The sequence below is a fragment of the Podarcis filfolensis genome (assembly GCF_964270895.1).
Source record: "Podarcis filfolensis genome assembly, chromosome: 9".
NCBI classification, from domain to species: Eukaryota; Metazoa; Chordata; class Lepidosauria; order Squamata; family Lacertidae; genus Podarcis; species Podarcis filfolensis.
The window spans coordinates 63,833,243-63,859,803 of NC_139610.1; the positions used below are offsets into that span (position 1 = coordinate 63,833,243).

Sequence of the window (26,561 nt, forward strand, 5' to 3'; positions counted from 1 at the left end):
GTGGCTGGGTTGTCACCCGGGGGCTGTTTGACATCGTGCTCAGCAGCCCTATAAGAGAAGTTGCTTTTTCTAAATCAGAAAGTGGGGAAACAACATCACCTTGCCATACACAACAGAGGTGGGCAGCAAGCAAAATTGCTCCCATCTGGAAGTACACGGGATGGAGAAGAACAGTCAGGAATGTTGCGTCCAAGGGATGAGGAGAGACAGAAAAGAAGATGTGGGGAACAAGGGGGTGAAGTGAGACAAAGCAAGCCAGAAAAGGAAGTTGGCTGACCTGTGTAGACCATCTTTATGCCCACTTACACATATCTATCTATATATTATTACATATCATATATACAAATGATCTGCTGGTGATCGATTTGATATTACTGAGGGCATGCATGTGCATTTTTATTGGCTTTATGTCGTTTCATAGACGTTTTTGCCGTGCCTGTTCGCTGCCTTTAGGGTCTCATTATGGATGGAAATCTGCTGAAGAAAAAACGCGTGCATTGCTCCAGTCGGAAAGAATAGTATCGGAGAGTTGAAAGGGACCCCAGGGGTCATCTAGTCTAACCCCCTGCAATGCAGGAATCCCAACTAAGGCATCCATGACAGGGAGTCTCTGAGATAGACAGACAGACAGACAGATAGATATAGGCGTGGGGTATGAAACCCAAGCAGCAGCGCAGAAACAGAGCTTTCCTTTGCAAGAAACACAATTCCGAGCGAGTGCGGGACTCGCAACATCCATTCAGACGTGACAGAAGTTACTCGAAACCCACCGCCCCACAACAGCCTGTTTTCTATCTCCTCTCAGGAACTGGCCCCCTAAAAGTGTGAGGAGAAGAAATTCCCTAAAATTGTTGGCGCTGAGGTTTTCTTTTTTGTGGTGAGGAGGACCTTCCTAGAGGAGCCTCGTCCGCCCGCCCGCCTGCCCAGGGGCGTCTCTGTGAGGGAAGCTGAGGAGGAGGCGGGCCGAAGGGAGCCGGCGAAGGGCGGCAGGGAGGAGCGCCGGAGGAAGGAGCCAGCGAGCGCTTGGGAAAGAGGGAACCGCGTCGGGCGGCGGCGGCACCCAGAGGAAAGGAGGCCGGAGCAGGCGAATTAAAATGGCCACCAGCCGCTGCGGGAGCAGCTGGGAGCGGAGCAGCAGCAGCAGCAGCGGAGAAAGCAGCGCCTCCTCCTCGTTTCCCGGGATTGCCCGCTCGGCCCAGGCCTGGCCTTGATTGATGGGGGAAGCGGGAAGCGGCGCTGGGAGCTGCCGGCTGAGGGGAGCCCGACGGCGGGCGGCGCTGCTTTGAAGCCCACCTCCCCTCCTCTCCCCGCCTGGGCTGCAGGAATAAAGGGAGAGAGAGAGAAGGAAAGGAGGAGGAGGCGGACGGCCGCCCCTCCCTCCCTCGGAGCCTCGTCGTCGTCGTTGTTGTTATTATTATTATTATCATCATTTCACCCTTTTTCAAAAAAACTGCAAGCCCTCTTTCCCAAAGCCCTCGCCGGTGGGGCGGATCCCGGACGCGTCTCCAACCTCTCTCAGCAACCGCGCAGCGACCACCCCGGTGAGCAAACGGAGCTCTGGGCATGAACCTCAGCTCCCCCTTTTCCCACCCCCATTTTTTGTCACCCTTCGGCTCCCGAGGACACTTAGGGGGTGTCTCTCTCCCCTCCCCCGGCTTCCCTCCCTCCCTCTTCCTTCCCTTCTCTCCCCCTCCCGCCTCGCTTCCTAGGCCGCAACGGCGGCTCCGAGCTCTCCTCCGCCTCCCTGGCCAGGGATGCTGCAGCAGGAGCAGTTTGCTCCCCCCCCCCCTTGCTGGCTTTTGGCTATACGTCGCTTTCCCCGCACCCCCCACCCTCTTTTCCCCTGCGCCTCGATTTGAAAGGGGGATTGGGGGTGGCGGACAGTTACCCGCATTGCTTTAGCTCGTTTTTTTTAATCTGTGCATGTTTATCCTAGGCTGCAATATTCAGGAGCAGCAGAAATCTCTTTTCTTTCTGGCGACGAGAACCCAGACTTCCTGATTATTTTTTCCTCCTTCTTTCCAATGGTTTGCTTCGTTCTGGGTTGGTGGTTTTCTCTTATCTTCCCCCTCCTTCACCCCAGATTTTTTGTGCCCCCCCCCTTTTGCTCCAGGTTTTGGGATCTGCATGAGATTGTGGGCCTTGTTTTCTCCAGCAAACGGTGTTTTGTGTGTGAGAGGTAAATAAATGAACCGCAACAACTACCAGACTTTTAGAAGACATCTGAAGGCAGCCCTGTTTAGAGAAGCTTTTAATGTTTGATGTATTACAGTATTTTAATATTTTTTTTTTGGAAGCCGCCCAGAGTGGCTGGGGAAGACCAGCCAGATGGGCGGAGTATAAATAATAAATTATTATTATTATTATTATTACTTGCCTTCACTTTAACCTATGTGGGCAGGTTGCAACACCCACTACCCCACCCCACCCCCTTGTCTCTGGAAGCTGCTTCTGCTTTCTGGGAGAGGGACAGAAGGGCCCACGGAAACGCTGGCAGCTTGTCCTCTTCCTGGCCCTGCAGTGATTGCCTTAAAAAAATATTAATAAATCCCTCTGTTTCTTTCTCCCCCCCCCCCACCCCAGTGTGCTGTCTTTACCTTTGTTAATGGGTTTTGTTCCTTTTAGCTGCTGGGAAGTGAGATGGGGAAAAAGATGGGCAAGCAGAACGGAACAGAAACAGGAGATACAGGGCTCCCCCCACCCCACTTTTAAATCTCTCCCAACCTTCTGTGCCCTGCGGTATGATGAAGGGAAAAGAACAAAAGGCATCCCATCCCTGTCCATTAGGGGTGGTTTGTTTTTGTTTTTATAAAGTGCTTTACGTGACAGGTCTGTAGGAAATGATAAAAGATGGATTTGTCTGAAAGGCTCTTAATGTTGGTTCAGGAGGATGAAGGAATATTTGTGTGTAGCTGAGGGGGCAAGGAAAGACTGGCTAGTCATTAGGAACTGTAATGGATCCCCCCACCCCAATGTTGAGTTACGTTAGGATAAATGACTCTGCTAGTTATAGAGAGAATCTTTAATCTTTAAACCTGTCAATCTTGAAGCAGTTATTGCTGATAGAGATCTTTCCGAAGATTTCAGGAGTTCCTTCCCCTCTTTTAGCCTGGTTTACAGCTCTCTCTCTCTTTTTTTTTACTACTGACATAAATATAACAAAAGAGTCTTGCGCACCCTAAAGACTTAACAGATTTATTATGGCACAAGCTTTCATGGACTGCAGTCTACTTCATCAGATGCACAAAGTGTTATTCTGAGTTGCATATATACATGACTGGAATAGCATATTGTAAAAAGTGAGGTCAGAGGGAATTTAGGAATTGTATTGTGTACTTGTTTGTGTGTGTTAAGTGTATCCATAGAAGATTCCTGCAAGTTTGTTTCGCAGTATGTGTTTCATAAGCTAGCTGAAATGTTTCATGGTCCTATGTAGGCTGCAGTGACCTGAGTGCAGGATTCTGTTTAAAATCTTGCTTGGCTTAGTTCCATTTTATTTATTTTTTTGTATATAGTATATAGACTGATGGACTCCGCTCCCCCATGCCTCTGCTAATAACTGGTATTGGAAAGAAAAGAGCTCAGTCATACATTATTCCCATGCTCACCATGCCTCTGAGATAAATACAACAGAGTTCACTCTTACAAATAATTGTTTCAGAACTTCAGCTGCTCATGTAGCGATAAGAAATGCATCTGCTATCCTTGACTGTTAGAACTGGAGGCTGTGATAAGCAAGTCAGCAGTTTCCAAAATTCGGTGCATGAATAAAAAGGAGAAACTATTTTTGAATGGTCTTCCATAATACAGCTCATAATACTGTCTTTGGATATAGGTTTCTAGTATATTTTGGCATATGTGCTAATTTATTGAAAATTGACATTCTCCATGCTTATTTCTCAACTACTCTCAGACATAGGATTTTACTAATCATGTTGTTGTGCATGATAGTTTCCATCACTCAAAAATATATGCCGTAAATTAAAGTTGCTTATCTACTCTATAGATCATCTTCTGCAGATATATTGACAATATTCCTAAGCTCAGTGCATGAAAAATTACTATTTCCCACCGAAACATTATTGACTATGCTTGATGGTGTTGAAAGAGGAAAGGCTTGGTTAAATATCAGGAAATGTGCATGAAGTTTATATTTAGGGTGGCAAATGATTACCAAGGGAAGTTTTGAAATTCTTATGTTCTGTAGCTATGGCAGCTTCCTACTTAAGGATTGGGTTGTTCCACATATGGTGGTTAACCAACACTGTTAAATGCTTCAGCGTAGGAAGAAGCATTTATGTTCGGTGTTTACTATCACAAAAACACAAATATCTATTTTTTCATGAATATGTGACATTCTACTGCAGGCATCCCCAACCTTTGGCCCTCCAGATGCTTTGGACTACAATTCCCATCATCCCTAACCGCTGGTTCTGTTAGCTAGGGATCATGGGAGCTGTAGGCCAAAACATCTGGAGGGCCAAAGGTTGGGGATACCCATTCTACTGAAAGTATATATGAGTAAAATAGGCATGGGTGCATGCAAATGAAATTGGTGGAACTATCCCAGCATTCAGGAACAAGAGAGTAAGCTATATAAAAAAAAAAAACAAACGAGTGCCCTCCAAAGTGATGCTGGAAAAGCTGGTCACTGTTGCACATCATTTTAAGCAATAGACAAGCAGCATGCTAGAGCACACTACCTGATCGCTCCTGCTTTGTTCCTCCTACAGTGTAAGTGAGAGCAACAAACCACAGACTTTGGTTTGACATGTCATTTGAACCCAGAAATGTGCTTTGTTTCTTGGCTTGATGATTGTGGTTTTCTTAAGGAGAAACAAACCATGATCCGAGTTCACATGGCATGGTAAGCCATGTTTAATGGGTGTTGCTCTCATGCTAGGGGAGGAGTGAAACAGAAGCAATTGGGCCATATGCACTACTTGTTCACAGTAGCTCATGGTTTATGGCTTAATGTAATGTGCAAATAATAAAAAAATAAGAGGAGAGGTTTATAATTTAAACTCTATGTTGAACTAGAAAGTAAACAGACAAATACTTCTCTGTATGAATATTTTGATTTTCCCCCCCTGATTCTTGTATAGTAGTATCCTACAATAATTTGGAATAAAACATCAACTCACTTTTGAAACATCAGAGCTGAGGTTTACGCGCCCAATTCATTACCCCAAGGCAGACCTTTGGCTTACCTTGCCTTAGGTCTTTCCCAACCCTGCTACTTTGGATTCTTTCAATCTTGCAGCCCTGGAGATCTTTAGAAGCTGAATTTGTAACCTTCTGCATGCAAAATGTTATTGTATCATTGCGGTGTTGCTCCTCACCTCATTCTAATACTGTGGTGCTAGCAGTCTGTTTTTGTTTACCAAAGTCAAGCGAATCTTTTCAAACAAGGTATGTTAGTGCCTGGGTAACATAGATGTAGCAGCTTGTAGTATACAAAAGCCCACTTTGGGGCATGTGGTAGCTACATTGGAATCAGCATTCACCTGTGGGTGTATGTAGTCCCACGTCTCAACTTGGTTGCACCATTACAAACTTCTTGTTTTGAAGAGAAGAATATTTATAATGTAAAGGCAGTTCTTAGTGCCTGTTCTATGAAAAGTTGGAAGTATTTGTCAGCACATATTGACATGGTATTGCAAGCGGCGTTCAAAACTCCTATTGTTTTAGGCACATTTTGCGACAGGGAATTTCATTAGCTTTTCTGCCTCCCCACTTCCAGAAACTCTTTGAAGACTGGAGAAGAGACCCTCCTAAGAGTATTAGGGGGGTGGGAAAGGCAAGGACTAGACCATGCAAAAAATGAACATAATATTCTAGCTGCAGTTCATTCATTTTCAGCTTTGTATTCTTGTTATAACAAAGCATGCCTAGACATTCCGTTGTTGCGCCCATAACCTAGGTTTAAGGTGCCATTTAGCTCCTAGCTTTCATATCTCAGTTTCTAACACTGAATGCAAGTGATTACTCCCACCTCCACCAATTTTTTCTCTTCATGCTTCATTCTAGATGGATTAGACTAGGAGTGCCTAAACTTCCTGTTCCTGTTGGCACATGTGGAATTGTGTGTGTTGTGGATCTTAGTTAGAAAATGGCTGTTGCAGGGCATGGAAAAAGCAGAATATAAAAGTATAAAAGTTACACTTGCACAATTTTTAAATGGGATTTCCCCCAGGCCACCATCAAAGAACAGGCCACATGGGCTGACCTGTAAAAAAAAACCTGCAGATCCAGCATTTGTCAGCACTGTCATGGCACAGAACAAATCATCCTGGGTGGGATTCATCTAATGAGCTCTGTCAGTGAAAGCCCAGCAAAGGGACTCTTGATTGCACAATGGAGCTTCTCCCCCTTTCCTCTCTCTGCATGGCCTTGTGCCCCCTGAAATTGGCTCGGGGTGGTGGGTGGAACTCTCAGAATAGTGCAGCGGGAAGGGAAGGAGAGAGAAATTGTTCTGTCTGGCAAGCCAAAAAGCTGATGGAAAGGTTATTTTTTTTTTGGGGGGGTGATGCTTAATACCTCCCCATGATTTTTACAAGGCATGTCCCCCAAGCCACCAACTGAATAAAGCTGGCATTGATTTCTGTGGATAGCGTTGGAACAGTGTTTACAGTGGTAAAGAAAACCTCACCTTAGACAGGGACCCTCATTGATTTTTATGGTTGTTACATGGGATCCGCCCCCCAATACCGCAGAACGCATCTGTGGACACAGATATGAACTGTGATTTGATTGTGGTTTTAGAGGGATTCCTTGTGAAAATCATGAGGATCCATGAGCATGAAGTTCTGTGACCTGAATCCATGTTTTTGTGCTATGGTGGCTCTGACAAGTGCTGGATTGGTGTTTTGTCTTTACAGTGCAAGCAATAGAAACTAATGTCAGTTTTAATTTGTGGTGAATGATTTGGTGGGCATGCCTTATATGGACCTGTGAGACTCCTTACCTTGGATCAGTGTTTTTCTGCCATGATGGTGCTGGCGCCGGTGATATTTAATTCCATGCACAGACACATGTGATTGTAACTTCAGAGCACTAATTTTTTACAGAACTGCAGTCTTTACCTGTACAGTTGTGAACTTCATTGCTTTAAACAGAATTTCCTCTGACACTTGAATATAATTGCGTCTGACTTTCTGACAGTTTGTTCTCAGCTCTTCTGCTATAAATGTCACTTCTTTTTGGGCAGTGAGTGTTGGGCATGTGACTAATTTCTGTTTACATTTAAAGATTGAAATTGCACATATTGATAGAGGAAGGTGAATAGTTTGGCATAAGACCCTTGCTTTTCTCCATTCTGTTAATTTAGCATCCACCTTCTCCCTCCTCCTCATTTCTGTCTCAGGAATAATTGTGACATTGACACCACTGGGTTCTACAAGAAATCTGGAAAGAAATGATGCAAGCCAGAGGTGTCTGTGCACTGCTGTTGGATGAACCTGCAGGCGTTTGGTTGCAGCTTTCCGCATTTGCTAATGATTAGTTCAGTGATAAAGGCTATTTTGTTTAAACTCTGCAGTTTAGGGTTCTTGGCACTGCTCACACAGCCACATGATGTTTGTTGCTTTATTTCCATGACCAAATTGTGATTTCTAAGCAAATAATTTACAGTGGAAAACCACACCACAGTTTATGAAATAATCTGTGTTTGGTTGCCCTAGCTATACTTTTACCAAAGCATGCTAAGTTCAATCTTTCTTTCCCCCTTCCCTGCTCCCCATTAATGGAGACTGGCAACTTTAAGGAAGTGTTCTCTGAAGTGTCATAATCACTAGTTTAGCTGCCTCAGAATCTGGTGCCATTACAGATATTTGAAAATGAAGAAATAACCTTTAATGAGAAGCAACATAGGCAAGATCTACACAGATAAGTGTTGCTTTTTCATGGCAAAGAGAGAGAGAGAGCTCGGATAGGACCACTTACTTCTATGCTATGTCCAAATTCTCATTCATATTTATATTGACTGTGGGAGGGGGTATGCATGGCCCCAGAGTTGCACCTGTAGCCAAATTTGAAGACAGTTCTTTGAATGTGTCCCAGAACAATTCTTCATATCCCCCTTCATTTTTTCAACTAGACCCTCCCATGTTTGTTTTTTAGACTTTCTTATGTAGCACATATGCTAATATGCAAAGTGTGTAGTATATTATTTTGAAGCTAGTGTTTAAATCCCACTGAAAGGGGATTTGAGTGTGGCGTTAGTTGGAACATGTTGGCTGTTTTATGTACAGTGCGGTGATACAGTATACTTACTCTTAGATACTGCAGCTAAAGGAAGTTCAGTTTTGTTAGTGTTAAGTTTTCCTCCTTTTCCTGCTACTTTGTGGGAAAGTTACCTTTTTGCTAAGTTCTTAATATGAACTGTGGAATAAATTTCTTACTATGGGTATAATTGTAGCATTGATATTGGATATTAACTAATCTGTTGGTTAAGTTGTATAGAGAAGAGAGAATTGAATCTACATGTACAGTGTTTCAGTGTTAAGTAATCATTACTTCATTACGGAAATTCCAAAAATGTTCTGCAAGTTGGCTGTGAGTCCTGGAAGCCCTGTTGTGGAACTGTGGAAAGATGGAATACGCTTAAAATTATGTATGTATGTGACCTAATTCAGTTTTTAAGAGAGTCAGCAGAGCAGTTTTTGTGCTGCTTTTAAAGAATCTATAAATTATCAGAGCGAGTACAGTTCTGCATATCATTAAGACTCCCTTGGAGGACAAGGGGTCACATAGGTGTGCTATAGGATACTACAGAGAAGCTGAATGAATTCTTTGTATCTGCCTGCACTGCAGAATATGTAGGGCGGATCCTTGTCCAGAACTAGCTTTCTTAGAAAGTGTTTGAAGTTCTGAGGCAAGCAGATAAAGTCTAAAGTTTAGGCCTTATTGACAAATTTAAAAACCACAAACTTAATTGTGAAATTGCTGGTCTAGCAAAAATATGTAAGCTGTCCTTCTATCAGCCTCCATACCTGAAGTCTGGAAAGTGTAACACCTTTTTATGATCCAGAGGGACCTGGATATTAGCATGCTACTTAACATCTGTTTCTGATGTAAACTATGGAAACTAAATATAACTCAGAGAAAAGAGTATCTAATTGATATGATCAAATAAAAACAACTTGTGCCCTGGTAGTGGGGGTCATCACTTGAGAATATGCATACATGCTTATAGTCTATAAGAACCTAACATATTATTTCAGGGTTACATGATAAGTAAGAAAAAAGTAATGGACCAGCTGAAATTTGCAATTCTGCTTGAAGAGTAATTTCTATCGCTACACTTTATGAGGGTTTTTTTCCTAGATGAATATGTGAGGTTTCCCCCCTGAAACAAACATTCCATGGGCACTTTTTAATCCTTATTCAAATGTATGTGTTTTACGTCCTTATAGATAGCAGATGCTGGAGGTGCAGACAGAATCGTTAATGGTATAGAAGGAATAATTTCTGTCTTTGTCTGTAACTGAAGGTGATGGTAAATGAAAACTGCTTCAAGGATTTGCAGTTGTGTCTGATTTATAGTTCTCCTTAGATGAAGGAAGCATATGCAGGAAAGAAAATGAGTGGGAAAGGTGACATTGGATGATTAAACAGAAATTCTATTTTGGGATACATTAAAAAGGAAGGTGCTAGAGATATAAGATAGATGAATATTCTGTATTTGTGTATTTTTATATATAATCCTTTAGATGAATATTCTGTATTTGTGTATTTTTATGTATAATCCTTTTTAGTGGGTAGATAGAAGATTAATGGCTTCTATAAATTGTTTGAATGCTTGGGGAGGGGAACAACAACATGCACATGGGGAAGACTAGGACTGCTGTTGCCAACTCTTCTTCCAGCTATCCTTGGTAAAAGTGGGGTGTCCATGGTTTTAATTTAGTTTAAGGTATTTTTTATTTCTTCTGAAGCTGACTTTTAAAATTGATTCTGTTTGGTAACTGGGAACTTCATAAGAATGCTTTATCTTGATTAGCAGAAGGAAATCCCAATAAAGTATGATAAACTGAATTTCTTCAAACAAATATGAAAGAAACTGTCCTCTGGTTGATTAAGTAAGATTGAGCAGGCAATTAGATGACGTTGACTGTATTAGCAAGATTGAAATTGCTCTTCAGTGCTACCAGAAAAGAAAGCTGCTAGTGGTTTCTTCCTCTTTTCTCTCCTGGGAGAAAGTGAAAATACTATCTTGTGTATCTGCAAAATATATTTACTTATTGCCTAAAATTGCTGTCATTCTCTGCTGAGGCCAGTTTACATAATCACTTGTAGTAGTGCAGTAAGTTATCACTTGACAGTAGTTCTGGATTACCCAATAGGCAGACTAAGCACATGGTTAGGGCACCAGCATATCAGGGGCAGAAAAATGATTTAATTTTTGAAATAATTGACACTTGATATTTCAGAAAAAAAACATGAAGTAGAGTGTAAGGAAGTTTAACAAAGTTCTGGGAAATAACAGAACTTTATTTAGCTTCCTTACTGAGCCTCTTGGGCTTGCCGATCAGAAGGTTGGCAGTTCGAATCCCCGCGACGAGGTGAGCTCTCGTTGCTCGGTCCCAGCTCCTGCCAACCTAGCAGTTTGAAAGCATGTCAAAGTGCAAGTAGATAAATAGGTACCGCTCTGGCGGGAAGGTAAATGGTGTTTCTGTGCGCTGCTCTGGTTTCAGTGTTCCGTTGCGCCAGAAGCGGCTTAGTCATGCTGGCCACATGACCCAGAAAAACTGTCTGTGGACAAACGCTGGCTCCCTCTGCCTGTAAAGCGAGATGAGCACCACAACCCCAGAGTCATTTGTGACTGGACTTAACTGTCAGGGGTCCTTTACCTTTACATTTTTTTTTTACATTCTACTACACTCTCTCCCCATTTTTCTGTTCTCTTTTTGTTACTTATCCCCCCTAAACCAGGGAATGTACTACTAATGTAGATCAGTACAATGAGAGGAAATCAGATCCTCTTCAGATGTGATCCCTCCCCTCTAAATGTTCAGTGCATGTGACTTTAGGACTGGGCCCATGGGCATAAAGGGTAATGTCTGGCAGGTATTTGAACTTAGCTTCCCTTTTCCCTTACATTGCACCCACATTTAAATAACTTTGTGTCTCATGCTGTGGACAGTACCTTTCATGTGTAGGCAGGAGGAGGATGAGATGTCACCAACTTGAATGTTGCTCCCAAAATCAGCAACCAAGCCACAAAAACACACACTAACTCTCTGACTCCCAGGGAGGCCTTTTCAGCCATGGTGTCTATTCCCGGAGCAAACATTATTTTCTTATAGGCACCAGGTAGGAACTTTAAAAAAATAAATAAATCCATTCTTTTAAAAAAATTTAATCAATATAAAATGTTACTGACTGTTCACTCTTTTTACTGTGTATTTACACGATTGTATATGTAGGATCTTGTAAACTACCCTGAAATCAAATTTGGTGAAGGATGGTGAATCAACCAGTCAACAAATGTATAGAGAGGTATGTGTTTAGATGGGGTCGTTATACTTGTATATTGGACCAAGCAGAGGGATTTGGAAAATTTTATAGTCTAGTGTTTGCTGGACTGTTGCATTTCAATCAGCAGATGTAGCATATGCAATTGCTTATCTTACTGGAAAGAAGTCTTCACAACTGTTGCTTACAATACCTTAGTTTTATACTGACACAGGATGTGAATTAGGTGTAAATTGCGAGATAGGGTTTGAAATAGATTAAGAAAACTGTTTAAACTTGAAAAATTGGTATATTTCACAAAAGCAGTTTCCAGCTTCAGTTTTGCCTGATGTCTTTATGATGAGAAATAACTAACTGAACACATTCCATGTGCCATTTCTCAGTCTTTCAAAGAGTAACTGTGTGTGTGCATGCATGCTTGTGAGGCACACACACAAACACAGAGGGAGAGAGAGCGCATATTCTTGCCTTTCCTTTATCATTGTACAGTGGGCCTGCCACTTATAATACACAGTGCTTTTTTCCCTAGAAAAACAGGTGCCAGTGCTCACCATGAAGTTGTTACAGTAAGTGTCACACTTTTTCACCAAAAAGAGAGAGGTGCCGGTACTGTGTACTCTTGAGTACCCTCTGAAAAAATTCACTGCTTATACGTAATTTACTTTTGAAATTGCGACCTTAGGCACATGGCCAAAAAATACGTACATCGTATGCCGCCTTTTCATAGTTCAAACCATGCTCGTCAGCTTGCAACAAGGCAAGTTCTACAACCAGCAAACACCAGGAAATATTCCGGTTCGAATGGTTTGGTCAGAGAGTGTAGTATAATGCTAGATTATCACTGCAGGGATGGGGATCAGGGAGTCACATTGTTTATTGTTATACTCTGAATCCAAGGGGCTAAAGCAGTGCATAAGCAGCAGATCGATATGCATAAAGGAAACCTTAAGTATATAATTCAAGAGCACATACACTTTGGCCTCTGCAATTATTCTTTGCATTCCGAGAATCCCATCCCCCCCAACAATCACACAGATAGAAAACTGAAATCAAATCTTGGGGCTAAAGCCCTGTGAACCCGCATGAGATCTTATGATGAGGGGTAGTATATAAATCTAATATAGGGTTGCCATATGTCTGGAAATTCCATACCCAGAATACTGCTGTTGGAAGCAGTGTCCAGGCAGAAATCCAGGTGGAAAAAAAGCTCAACGACTTTTTTTTTGTCTGGATTTTCGCTTAATCTAAGAATTATTATTTATTAATAAAGCTAGCACACTGAAGAACATGGCACCTAGTATAAAGGGGGAAGGAATGTATTTATACAATACACAGAAAAATTCCTTATCCCAAGGTAAGAGTCACTACGTAAGGTGCAGAATATGGATTATGAAATCCCACTTTCCCTGGGAGGCAGTCTGGGTCAAACCAGTCTCCTGTGTAATGAGTTCCAAATGTGGCTGCTATAACTACAAAAGTCCTGTTCCCTATTTTTACTGCCCATGCTTCTCAGAGCAGAGGACATGCAGCAATGCCTCTGTTGTTATATTAATGATAATAGCACAACAGTGGAAATGGTTAACAAATTCAGTTATTGCAGAAAAACAATAGCATACTTTAAGTGTCTCTAAGGGACAAGAAGATTCTGCTCATTTCTACACAGTATGTTGGGATTTTATCTCATGTAGTTTAGTTTCTGATTTACATGTATCCCTCCCCATACCGTCTAGAGAAATATGTATGCCATGATCTTTGATTGGGTGTTATTATTTAATATGGCAAATGGGGAGCCATCCATAGGGATGCATGCTCCCAGCCTGTTGCAAATTCCCTTTTCTGTAATGTTAGGTCTCCCAAACATGGTGGATGATCAGGCGTTCCTTTCTGCTCCCCTTCATTTTTGATCAGGCATTCCCCACTCTTTGACATGTGTAACTGATCTGGACCGATTATATACAACTATTAAGGAATGTGTGTGGGCCCATGGCTGTGTTCCCTAAAAGTGGCCAGTGTTCTGTCTTCATCAAACTCTTGGTAATTTTTTTAATCATTGTGAAAATTACATCTGCAACTTGGGTGGAATCTACACACACACAAACACTGCGAAAATGTTTTTTAAAATTTTGTTTTGAAAAATACATTGAATTTTGCGTAGCTCGCTGTCACCATCTAGTGTCACATTTGTATATTGCACTCTACAACACATTTGAAACGTTTTATTTGCAGCTGTGTAGCTAGCTGAGTCTTAGGACTGAAGGAGATTTGAATCAACTAAATGGAACCATTACTGTAGTCCATAATACATTGTAGTGCATGTGGGTAGCTTTGGCTCATGAACATGCAATATTCCTTCCTTGTTAACTTCAGTCTCTTGCGTTATTCGTAATCAAAACCTTATTTACTACTATTTGATTCTTCACCATCACTTACCTACTTTGACAGGGCGTTTGTGTTGCAGCCCCTGCTCAGAAATAGCATTTGCCTTGCAGTGTTGTTCTAGAAAATGTCCCTTACTCCAGAGTGCCTTGCATTGCTGTTCAGACCCCGAAAGCTTTTAAAGAAGCTGTCAAATTAGAAATGGCAGTGCCAGATGGAAATGCTGCACCTACTGTGACTTGCTAAATTCAATAAAAGGTTAATGGTACTTTTTGTATTGTATTGGCAGGTTTGGTGATGACAGTGTTGTCAACCCCACAGCATGAGAACAGTAGAGCCATTAATAAATTACATAGTACTGCCAGTGTGTAATACTTTACAGATATATTCTCATTCTTCCATTTGCTCTTATGTGGAGGTGGAATGTGTCATGAAACCTAAATTTGCAGTTGGTCACTATGCTTCCTTTAATAACAACACCATACATCATTTAACCCTACACTTTTCTGGACTTTGAAATCACTTCATACTTTCAGTTAACCACATAACAGTCCCATAGGGCAGGGATTACCAACCTTTTGGGGCAGATTTGCAGACTGCATGGTGACCCTAACTTCAGTGGTGGGAATGGACCATTTGGGCGCCACGAAAGGCCTTTGCTTGAGTCTGAAGATGAAGCCTCTGTTAAGGCCACCTAGTATCTTCATTGGGGGAATTTGAATTGGGAACTTCCTGAGTTGCATTAAAAATCAAATAGAGTCTTATACAGGCCGTCCATGCCAAAGTTCATTGTTCAGAATTCAATAATTATCACCATTTGAGTACAGATTCTCTCATCTGAATCACATAAACAAGGATGCCCTGGGATTTTCTGCTCGCTGATTGATTGATTGAATCAGGATTGTTAAATAAGATGGAAGGAAAACTGGTGTAGAAAGAACTTTTGACGTAACCTGGAGTGTAGCAAATTTTAATGCAAGTTTGGAGCGAAGGGGGCTTGTGATTTTAGGTGGTAAGAGAGCCTGTTCTAGCTAATGCTTTCTCATCCTTCCATCCTGGAAGTACTTGATTAAAAGGTACCTTTGCTTGGGATGCCTTCCTCAAAGACCGTTTGCTTGTTGTGGTTATTCAGAGTCATGGAGAGCAATTGCATATGATCATACCCATTGTTCTTGTTGCTGTTACTACTACATCATATCTTCCATAGCTGGTTGCTAGTATTGTAAGAGGTCATAGAGTTGTGCTCTGGGAAACAGTTTTCCATTAGATCCTTCATCCTTGGCAGGCTTTTAAGGGGAAAGGAAAGTGATGAGCACAAAGAAGAAACGTGTATAAGAAAGGGGAGATGCACTTGGAACAGGAAAAATAGGAACTAAGGCAATAAGAGGAGGAGGCTGGGTCCTACCCACACCATGTATAAATGGTGATGCACATGCTATTTCTGCCCTTTTCAGCAATTTGTATTTCTGGATGCCTAGAATTTAGCAATCCCTGTCATAACTTGAATAGTCACCATAGCAGTTGTAGATTTTGTTATTACAAAAATAGGAAATTGCTTCATTGTGTACCTAAAATCCCTCATTAGTCATCGTCACATTGATTTTGAGAAATAACTTCTTCACTCTTTTGCCCAAGTAATGACAGAAATGTTTCTCTTAATTTCAGGCTAAATTAACTTTTTGACTGAAGGGGTAGCTTTACATTGTAGTGGTGATATTTCAGAGAATTGCTGGATAATTTTTTTAAACTCCATGCTGAATTGTACCTTTCTTAAAAATTCAATTTAGCTAATTTCTTTCTAAATTATTTTGCTTTGTTTAAATGTCAGTGGAAGACATCTGTAACCCAGTTAATCTGTCAGGAACAAGTAATGTGTGAAACATCTATGATATCTGAGCAACTACGTATTTTCCAGTTGGCTCAGTAGAATGCACCTGGAATTCTTCTAAATGCTTTTTCTAGCTTTGCACAAATGTTCTACATTAGCAGTAACTTTTATGTTGGTCTAAGTCTATTACTTATTTTTTATTAAGAGGAGAGAGTGAGTGAGCCTATTGCAGCTTCACATCTTGTAGCTTTAATAAGTGCTACTGTGGTATGGCATATCCTGTGAGCCTGTTGTTGTCCCTAAAGTTTTATTATACATCTTTTTAATAATTTGACTCTTATCTTTAGAGAAGAAAGCATTTTGCTGCACTTTATTCCTGCAAATTATACTAACCATGTTGGAATGTGAAAAAGAGAAGTTGAGAGAAGGCAAACAACAACAACAAAATTTAGAAGAAAAGTTTTGTGGATTTGACTAATCTTATTCAAAATTTAATAGCAGCAGAGCACCAGGAAATAGTGTCATCATAAATGCTGTTTCATAGACACTCTCTACCACCGGAAAGTGAGCACCTGCCAATCTCTGTCATGCCCCCTAATGTAACCCCTATTTTTTTAGTCTGGAAAAGAGTGTGCTTTGTAATGAATGTCTTACGTTTACTTGTTGATATGTTACTGATTATACAACGTTTGTGCTAGCAAAGCTAAGTCTTCGTATAGCCTTATTTTTCTGAAGATGACAACAGTTCTGGAAGCAACTTTCTTTGTTTACAATACTGTGGTTACTAATAATCTAGCCTAACCCAGTGAAAGTACCCCCACCCCCAATAAAATCCTGGGAAGGAAATGATTTCATTCTCTTGAGGTTGGCAACTAGAATTCAAGAAATGATATAAAAGTCAGTGGCACAACTAACACAGCACACTGTCAGAATCCAGAAGGACTCCCACTGTGCCACCCACACAAACCCCATCCACTCTGGAGAGTCAAGAGAACCCCTAGAACAGCATTCAGTGGGGGGGGGGGCATTGTTCCATCTGGCAACCAGAAATGCTTGTGCTAATTGAGCCATCAGTGATAGCAGTTTTAGGAGAGATACCTCTATGCAAGTAGCTCCATTGTTTTTCATATTACCATGACCCTCACTCTTTCAATATGTGGGTAAACATGAGTCTTCATTTTGCTGTGGATACAGAAAGTGAAATTTTAGATTGCAACACTTGCTGGCCCTTCACCACAGTTGAGCAATGGGAATTGGGCCACTAGATTGCTCATGCCCTTGCTGTCTTTAGTCATCATTTGGCATTTCATTTGTCTCAGTATGCATGTGGCTGCTTTTTATTTATTTTATTACATTTACACTCTTTGTTTCTTTAGTCATGGCACCTGAGGCAGTGTTTAGTGTGGCACACATGCATTTGTGGGGAGCTGAATTTTGGCACAGTTCAGTGCATGAATAATGCCCTGTCTTTATTCTGGAATTGTTTGGCTGCTCAAAAGAAATAATACCTAATAGAAGTGTAATTTGCGCTCTTGATGTAAGTCCTTGGTGGGCAAGATCTATGTGTCTTTGTTTATCGCGTTACTTTGGAAGTTAGGAATCCTAGATGTATAGGTAACTTTTGGGTTCTGCAAACACAGCATCTCCACAGTGTTCGAAATTATCCAGGCAGCAGGTGCATTTTGCATCAGGCTTTCGACCAAGTCTAGTTGCCTAGGTGCCAGGATGGCGCCTGATATCTGCGCCATTTGGAGGTGCATGCCTAGGGATCATTGGATCTGGTTTGTTTTCACACAAATACCCTATCCTGTAGAATTCTTTCAGTTATATTTTATCTACACAATTGGAAAGAATTTCTGGAACCAAAATGCTTTTTCTGTTCAGCCTGAGCAGGTGAAGTCGCCATTAAGAAAAAGAGGTCAGAATAGGCAAATATATCTGTGGACTGTCCCTGGATCAGTGACTTTTCTACTTTGACAAAACAAAAAAATTTTTTTCCTGCCAGTAGCACCTTAAAGACCAACTAAGTTAGTTCTTGGTATGAGCTTTCGTGTGCATGCACACTTCTTCAGATACACTGAAACAGAAGTTGCCAGATCCTTCTATATAGTGAGAAGGTGGGGAGGGGTATTACTCAGAAGGGTGGTGGGAATGGGTGGTTGGCAGATAGCTGAGATGAGCCTGTTGACGACTCTTAACGACTGCAATAGGTCTTACAGGAAAAAGCAAGGGGTGAGAAGGTGAAAAATGGCTTTGTCATGTATAATGAGATAAGAATCCAATGTCTTTGTTCAGACCAGGTCTCTCCATGGTTTTAAGTTTGGTAATGAGTTGCAATTCAGCAGCTTCTCTTTCCAGTCTATTTCTGAAATTCCTTTGTAGCAATACAGCTACTTTGAGATCTTGTATAGAATGTCCTGGGAGATTGAAGTGTTCTCCTACTGGTTTCTCTGTCTTGTGATTCTTGATGTCCGATTTATGTCCATTTATTCTTTGGCGTAAGGTTTGGCCTGTTTGTCCAATATAGAGAGCTGAGGGACACTGTTGGCATTTGATGGCATATACAATGTTAGACGATGAGCAATTAAATAGTCCCGAGATGGTATGTGTGATGTTGTTGGGGCCAGTAATGGTGTTGTCCGGGTGTATGTGGCAGCAAAGTTGGCATCTGGGTTTATTGCAGGCTCTGGTGCCAGTGTCCGTGTTACGTCTGGTTGTAGTATTATTGTGGGTTAGGAGTTGTTTAAGATTGGGTGGCTGTCTGTAGGCAATGAAAGGTCTTCCTCCCAGAGCTTGAGAAAGAGAACTGTCATTGTCCAGGAGAGGTTGTAGATCTCTGATGATGCGTTGTACTGTTTTGACTTGGGAGCTGTATGTGATGACTAGAGGTGTTCTGTTATTTTCTTTTTTGGGTCTGTCTTGTAGCAAGTTCTCTCTGGGTATCTGTCTGGCTCTGTTGATCTGTTGTCTAACTTCATCTGCTGGGTATTTTAGTTCTAAAAAGGTTTGCTGTAGATCTCTTAGGTGAGAGTCTCTGTCTGTAGAATTGGAACAGATACGGCTGTAACGTAGTGCCTGGCTATATACAATGGACTGTTTGGTATGTTTGGGATGGTAGCTAGAGGCATGTAGATATGTTTGTCGGTCAGTTGGTTTACGGTATAAGGTCGTGTCTATGCGTCCATCCTGTATTTTTATAGTAGTGTCCAAAAAATGTATTTCTTGCATAGATTGATTCATTGTTAGGTTGATTGTGGGGTGAAAATCATTGAATTTCTGGTGGAAGGTGTCCAGGGTCTGTTGACCATGTGTCCAGATGATAAAAATATCGTCAATGTATCGCAGGTACAAGAGAGGTTTGAGTGGGTAGGAGTTTAGGAAACGTTGTTCTAAATCTGCCATGAAGATGTTGGCATACTGTGGGGCCATGCGGGTGCCCATTGCTGTGCCGCTGATCTGAAGGAACAGGTCATCACCGAATTTGAAGTTGTTGTGGGTAAGGACAAATTGGCAGAGTTTGGTGGCAAAGTCCGCTGTGGTTTTATCTGAAATGGTGTTCCTTATAGCTTGTAAACCATCGTTGTGTGGGATGTTGGTATACAGAGATTCCACATCCATAGTAGCTAGTATAGTGTTGTTGGGAAGATTATTTAAAGATTGTATTTTCCTCAGAAAATCTGTGGTGTCACGTACATAGCTGGGAGCACTGATGGCATATGGTTTCAGAACAGAGTCCATATAACCGGAGACACCCACTGTAATAGTGCCAATACCTGAAATGATGGGGCGTCCTGGATTTCCTGGTTTGTGTATTTTAGGTAGAAGATAGAAAGTTCCTGGTTGAGGTTCTGTTGGTGTGTTGGTGAGGATCTGTTCTTGGATGTGTGGGGGTAGCTCCTTAACAATCTTGTTTTTTGTATTCTTGTGTGGGGTCTGAGTCCAATTTTATGTAAAAGGCGGTATTGGAAAGTTGTCTGTGAGCTTTTCTACTTTGAGTTCTCAAAGCTCAAGGTTGTCATCTGAACTAACCAGATTTTTAATTGAGAATCATTCACAGTCAGCCCATCATTTGAAAAACAAGACTTTAGAGCCGTCTTGCCAAAAAATGGCAATTAGACATTCTGTTTTGGTGACTGTAACCTTGGTTTAAAGGGACGCGGGTAGCGCTGTGGGTTAAACCACAAAGCCTAGGACTTGCTGATCAGAAGGTCGGTGGTTCGAATCCCCCCCATGGGGTGAGCTCCCATTGCTCAGTCCCTGCTCCTGCCAACCTAGCAGTTCGAAAGCATGTCAAAGTGCAAGTAGATAAATAGGTACTGCTCTGGCGGGAAGGTAAACGGCGTTTCCATGTGCTGCTCTGGTTCGGCAGAAGCGGCTTAGTCATGCTGGCCACATGACCTGGAAGCTGTACACCGGCTCCCTCGGCCAATAAAGCGAGATGAGTGCCAGAACCCCAGAGTCGGCCACAAATGGACCTAATGGTCAGGGGTCCCTTTACCTTTAACCTTGGTTTAAGTAGCCATTTGGCACCTAGCTTATATATCTGAAGTTTTCAGCACTGCATCTGCCATAATGCCAGAGCTATTGTTTAGACTAGGGGTGGGGAACCTCCAGCCCTCCAGATGTTATTAGACTCCGGAGCCCATTAGCTGCAGGCTGTGTCCAATGCTTTGGTATGATGGCTGTTGTAGCCCGATAGTGTCTGCAGGGCCAGAGCTTCCTTGCGCCTCTTTCTAGACTGTAAAGATTCTAATAAAGCACATTACTCCTGTGTGTTGGTACAGTGCCATAGACACTCTTGACACAAGTGAAGTACAAACTGTAATGACACATGAAGAATGCATAAGTCAGGCATTTCTAAATTGTCCTATATGTGAATTTGAGTGGCTTTTCTCCTGCCACCCTTTGTTCCCCCCTGTTCTTTCTAAAGGCTACATTAATCAGCATATGTTAGTTGACACAAGCAGGGAGGGGGGACCTTGCCTGAAGCAGAACGGGTTCATCATCCTATGACAGACAAGTCCGTCAGTGCTGCTGGATAGAACAGCAGCCCTTTGCCTCTGTCGTCAAGCCAGCTTGCACACTGGTACAGCAAGCTCCAGGAGACTCCAGTGCAAAGCTCTGAGTTTCGCCTGGATTGCCTGAAGTATTTTTGCTGCATGTGGGGCTAGCAGCAGTAGATAATAACAAGAAACAGGTGGCTGCTGTTGTTTTCTTTCAAAAAGAGAAGATTTAAAACTTAAGATGCCTGCAAAGAACCTGAAAAGCACCAGGTGGGATAATTATTTTGTCTCCTTTAGGTTGGGAAAAATGGTTGAGCTTTAATGTCAGATGATCATTGTGTGAAATTGTGACAAACATGTTCCCAGTGTAACATTTTGGAATTTGTTAGACAGTGCAAAACAAACACAGCACAGGTAAGATGGCAAACATTTATGTAGGAGGCAAAACGCGTAGCAGATTTCATGCTTCTTTTGATGACAGAGCAATCATTTTTATGCCGTAAAATATCCCTGCAACAAATGCTTCCTTCTGTTTGATCTTGTGCTGAACATGAGTAATGTTTTGTTTCATTGCAATGAAAATGGTGTTAAATGTTGCCAAGGTTTTTCTGCTTTGCATTTTTGCCCGGGAAATGAAAATTGGGTCATGGGGGAAATGAACATGGTGGGGTGTTTCAACAAACTATTTAATACAGAGTATATGCTAATAATATTTAAAAATAAAACTTGATAGATAGATTTCTAGTTCTCATGTTTCATTCCTTTTAATTGAATGTTTTACACTTGGAGCAGTGATTCATTACATTGTTTACAAGTGGTACAGCATTCTTGTCTTCAGAAATACACCGCTGCAAGTGGTCTGTGAATTACTTTGCATTTTGATTTAACAATCTTATTAATATAGTTGTACACTGTTATGAAAAAATAAATATTTTTTAAAGCTATATAAAGTGAATAGCTTATGATTGTTTAGCGTTCTTTTTAGATTCCTAGAATATGCCTGTTGTGAATGAATGCTTTGTGCGGAGCTGTTTATAAATCACACAGTTTCTCTGTGAAAGTAATCTTTTGTGAGAAACAGCTGGAGAAACATGGGTCAGATGTTTACTGCAGTAGATATCTTGGTGCAAGTGGTGGTGGTACTTCTGATTTGTATTGATCCTCTCTCTTCATTGTTGAAAACATAACAGGGAATGCATATTTTAACTACCAAATCAGAATTTAACGCTACACAGGCTTAGTGTTTGTTTATCACAAACTGGATAAAGTGTGCTCAATTTGTAGAAATGTTAAATGCGAAATATCCTGTCGGCTCGCTTCTGGATCTCTTCCAGATTTTTTGATCCACTGTGACCAGCTTGTTTATAGAATCTAGAAAGCTGCTTGGGGACAGTTCCGTTGTACATCCTAAAATCCTAATTGGTAGCTTAGAATTCTGTGAATCCTAGACACAGCACAGATGTTTCAGTTTGTTTTTTAATGACGGTTACATAGCTGTAATGCATCAGTTGAAACGGATACACATCTTCCCTCCAGATTGCAGTAACACTATTGGGAGCCCATCCCTTGTATCTGGTAATTGTTGGTGAAATGTGATGCTTTCTCGCTGTCTAGTGCTGCCTCCCCCAAAGTGGTTCTGCCCAAATGTTTTGGACTGCAACTCCTGTCATCCTTGAACAGTGACCATGCTGACTGAAGCAGATTAGTTACCGTCCCAAACATATGGAGGGCAATAGATTGGGGAATGCTGGTCTAGAGCCATTGTTATTATTGAAGCTTTTCTCCCTGTGAAGAGAATCCAGTGTGGATTATCTTGCATTTTAGAAAGTTACAGCAGAACCTCGACTTAAGTTACCCTTGGGTAACGTAAATTTCGGGTTGCAAAAGCGGCAAACCCGGAAGTATTTTTCTGGGTTTCGCCACTTGGCATGCGAAGAAGCACTCCACATGCCATGCACATGCTCAGAACATGCGCAGAACATGCAGAACGGATCCTGTCCGCAACCTCCTGTCCGCAACCGGAGGTACCACTGTATTACAGCCATTGAGTGCCTTCTATCAGAAGTCACTTAATCAGGAAAATGAGAATTTCTGTATGTTTTTCTCCCAAATGTAAGGTGATATCCCACAAAGTCATATTTAGTGCAGACCCATTGAAATAAATGACCTTAAGTCCATATATTGCAATGGGTCTAGTTTGACGTAACATTGGAGATCATGCACACTGACCATGTCTGTAGTAAAATGGAGTGGGATTTTTTAAAAAATGATAGCCTAAGTTTGTAAGTTTTTCATATGAGCATTGCTCTGGGTCCTTTGCAGCACAACTATAAATTTTGGCTTGGCCTTTGCAGTTCAACATAATTACTGAAATTATATGTTTAAGGAAGAAATACTTTGGGCATGCACATCTGTTTACTTGAAGCATTTGGCACTTTTATCGAAATAGTTTTGATGGTTTGTGTTTTCGTGCTGTGTACTACCTGTGAATTATGGATTCTTGGGTATTATATATATATATTCATTCTTTAAGCCATCCCTAGAACATAATTTTGGAACAATTAGTTTCTAGACATCTGTTTTTCAAATTCAACATCTGCTAAATGCAGTTAAACTGTTAAATCTTTTGAGATTCCAGTTTCCATATTTGGTCTAAAGAAGAGAACACTGAAAATTTCAATAAGCTTATTTGAAGGTCATCTTTTATAGTTATGTGAGGTGCAAGGTGGACCCTGTTCTCATTCTACATAGTATGGGGTCTGAATTTGTGTTAAAGGGACACTTCTGAAGTACTTGGGACAGCAGTGAGAATAAATATTTGCTTCTACTGTTACTGTTATAAAATCCAAGAAATATATGTCTGTTTCATGTTATCTTATTACTAATGTGCTTTGAAATGGCTGAGTTATTTCTGTATGCCGGCTAAAAAGCTGGGGAAAGTCTCCTGATGAATGTTTGGATAATTATCTGCTTGCTTGCTTAAATAACACCCTTTGGAAGTAACAAACCAATTCTGTAGTCCTATAATAGCTATTGTTAAACTAAATACAGTGTGTGCTGTTTAGTCGTTTCCTAGCCGTTTTTGTTTTTAACAAATGTTTTGAAAGCAGCAGTATTATTTACCCCTAAATTATCATATATCGTAATGATTCATGATGAATGTATATTAATCTCCTACATTCCTGCCTATGTATCTGCATTATTTAATATAGCCTGGAGGTACTTATCTGAACTAACTGCTTGCCATATGTGTTAAACCTTTCCAGTGACAACTTTTGTTTGTTTGGGTATATATTGTGAGAGATTTGCATACAGGTATTCTAGGGAAGAGTGTTTCTATCTGGGACAAGTTCAAATCTCGATATGCAGTGAACTCTATATTTTTTGACAGGGATGTCAAAAAGAAGGACACTCATATACCATTACACAGATTCAGATTGAACTAAGCAAAAAAACGAAGTGCCTGAACTTCTGACTTCAGTTATCTGAACTCTGTGGATGCCCTTTGTTCTATTGGACAGTTTCTTATTGATGTCCAGTTGTAACATCCAGTCTCAGTACAGTGAGGTGTTGAAAATTACATATCCTCCATGTTTCCTTTTATGTAAGAGGAATTGAGCAACACTTTCATAACAAACAGTAACTTGGGATCTGTGTGTGTATCACAAATGTGTGAAAGCTCAGAATATGTGTTCCTTTTGTAGAATTCAACATCGTAAGAATCTTGGCTTTCATTCTAAAGTAAACAACCGTTTATCTTCCACTTAGGCTTGAAAGCATGTGGCTAAATGCCTTGTAGTCCCAGAAGCCAGAGCAGGGCTTAATAGCTTTTCCAGTTCTAGTGAGAGTTTCAGTGTTCCATATAGCTTGGTGCCCTTTCACATGAATACTGGAGGCACAATAAATTGGCAACCAAAGTAAGCAGTGGTGCAGAATAGAACTCATTGGTGAAGAATTTTGTGACGGAACTTTTTGGGTTTACCCATATATATACAGGGCATATGCCCCACAATGTATCTTATCCTTTGTTAACTTCAAACTAGGAATTAGATCCTAGCAAATATTTTGTCCCGTCCACCACCACCCCACTGGGATTCCCAAGGTAGAATGGATAGTTTTTTTCAGCTTGGCTTGTGATGATTAATCACTTGCAATAACCTAGTACTTGAAGACAGTTTCAAATGACTAGGTTGCTGTAAATAGAAACAGTATACATAACTGGGCTACTCAGTCTTTAATTGGTGGCCTCTGTCTAGTAACTGTAATCTGTGTGTGTTTGTGCACATTAAGTAAGCCTTCTTTCAGCCAACCAAGATAAATGGGTTAGGTAGGGATATGTGCTTGATAGACCTACAGTTATGTGAGCTCAAACTCAGTAAAGCTTGGTGTGTTGAATCTGGAACACTCAGTTTAGTGTATACAGAGCGCTTAACTCATTCAGGACTAAAGTTTTGTAGTCTCATCCCCGTTCCAGAAATAGGATAGGCATTTCAAGTTCTGTGTTTTTGCTTTACATGCATCTAATTGATGTGTGACCATGCACATGTGCCTTGCGGTGACCTGGAAGTGGCTGGAAAAGTGGGTGTAATGGGCTTATGCACACTCCATCATTGCACACCATGACCCAGAAAACAAACCCCCATCCCCCAAATTGGGGGTTGCATGTATACATGAAAAATGACTATCCAATTTTGAAGGGATAAGAGAGGTGTGGGCTACTGAGTTGAGACCAAGCTGCTATTCCTGTCAGGAGGAGCAGTATATAGGCACTCATATATCTTTTATCTCTAGGCAAAAAGTCGCTTTGGGATGAGAGTTTTCCATTGGAGGAAATGGCACAAGGGGAAAGGATTAAACCCCATCCCCTGGATTGGGCCTACTCACACAGGCTACTATTGTTGCTGGGTTGTTGTTTCTTTAAAAAAAGTTCAGAAAAACAGGTGCAACCATGTGCAATATAAACATTGCATATCACCATATTTCTTCTAGTCTGGCCCCAAATATGACTCTGCTTTGGGGCTGTGACCAGCTTACTTTCAGGTTCCTATCCAGGTTTACAAGGATATGGTCTTGCTTTATTGCCACATATGCAGCTCCCACAATGGCTGCAAAAAGAATACTTATTCATAAGTGAGATAAGATTTGTCTCATTTTTTCTTGTTCTTTTTGGTCTTGGGATTTTGTTTTTCCTCTCTTTGAGGGATAGTGGCATATGGAGGAAGACCCGAGTTTCAGGTTTTGACTTAAAATCCCCTTTGGAGGACTTTGTGGTGTTTAAAAATCACTTGCTTTTAGAACGTTGAAAGAAACTTGGGTTGAAAATTTATTTCGGGAAGTTCATGCAAAGGCAGCATTGCTGCTGAGGGCATCCTCATATATATTTGCATGCTCCGCAATGGGATTAATATTGGTGGATCCACATTGCCCAAAGACATTTTGAGCTTAATGGTATAAAAAGCCTTAAAAAGTGGAGGTGTTACCTAATTATTGCATGTGCATTTTTTGTATTGCTGTTTCTCTCAATTGGAAGCCATACTTCAGAATTATGCTTTGTAATTTTTGGCCAGTTATGCATAGCCAGTGCCATATGTAGGAGGAAGTCATAACGTATATCAGGGCTGTCCAGCAGGTTGATTGTGATCTACTGGTCGATCGCGAGGTGTCCCTGGTCAATCTTTGAACCCCCAGCAAAATGGCCCCAAAAAATAAATAATAAAAAAGCTCAACAACTCTGACAAATGGGTAGGTCACTGCCGGTTTTTTAATACTGTGAGTAGATCGCAGACTCTTGGAAGTTGGACGCCCCGATGTATATGTAGCTGACTTCAGTATATAATAATGATCCAGATTCTTCCTCTCCTCCCCCTCTTTATTTT

At 41.2% G+C, this 26,561-nt stretch overlaps 1 protein-coding gene across 9 annotated transcripts in view; it reads left to right on the forward strand.

The window, feature by feature from the left end:
* Positions 1 to 644: 644 nt before the first annotated feature.
* WDFY3 (WD repeat and FYVE domain containing 3) overlaps positions 645 to 26,561 on the forward strand; it is a 155,035-nt gene continuing 129,118 nt past the window's right edge. For 4 of the 9 annotated variants that reach the window (XM_083631514.1, XM_083631516.1, XM_083631515.1 and 1 more), the window contains exon 1: positions 20,938 to 20,955. The gene's annotated coding sequence lies outside the window, so the exon portion shown is untranslated. Of the gene's footprint in view, positions 1,542 to 20,936; positions 20,956 to 26,561 lie in introns of those variants that run through there. The other 5 variants (XM_083631517.1, XM_083631519.1, XM_083631520.1 and 2 more) reach the window with 3 other exon arrangements.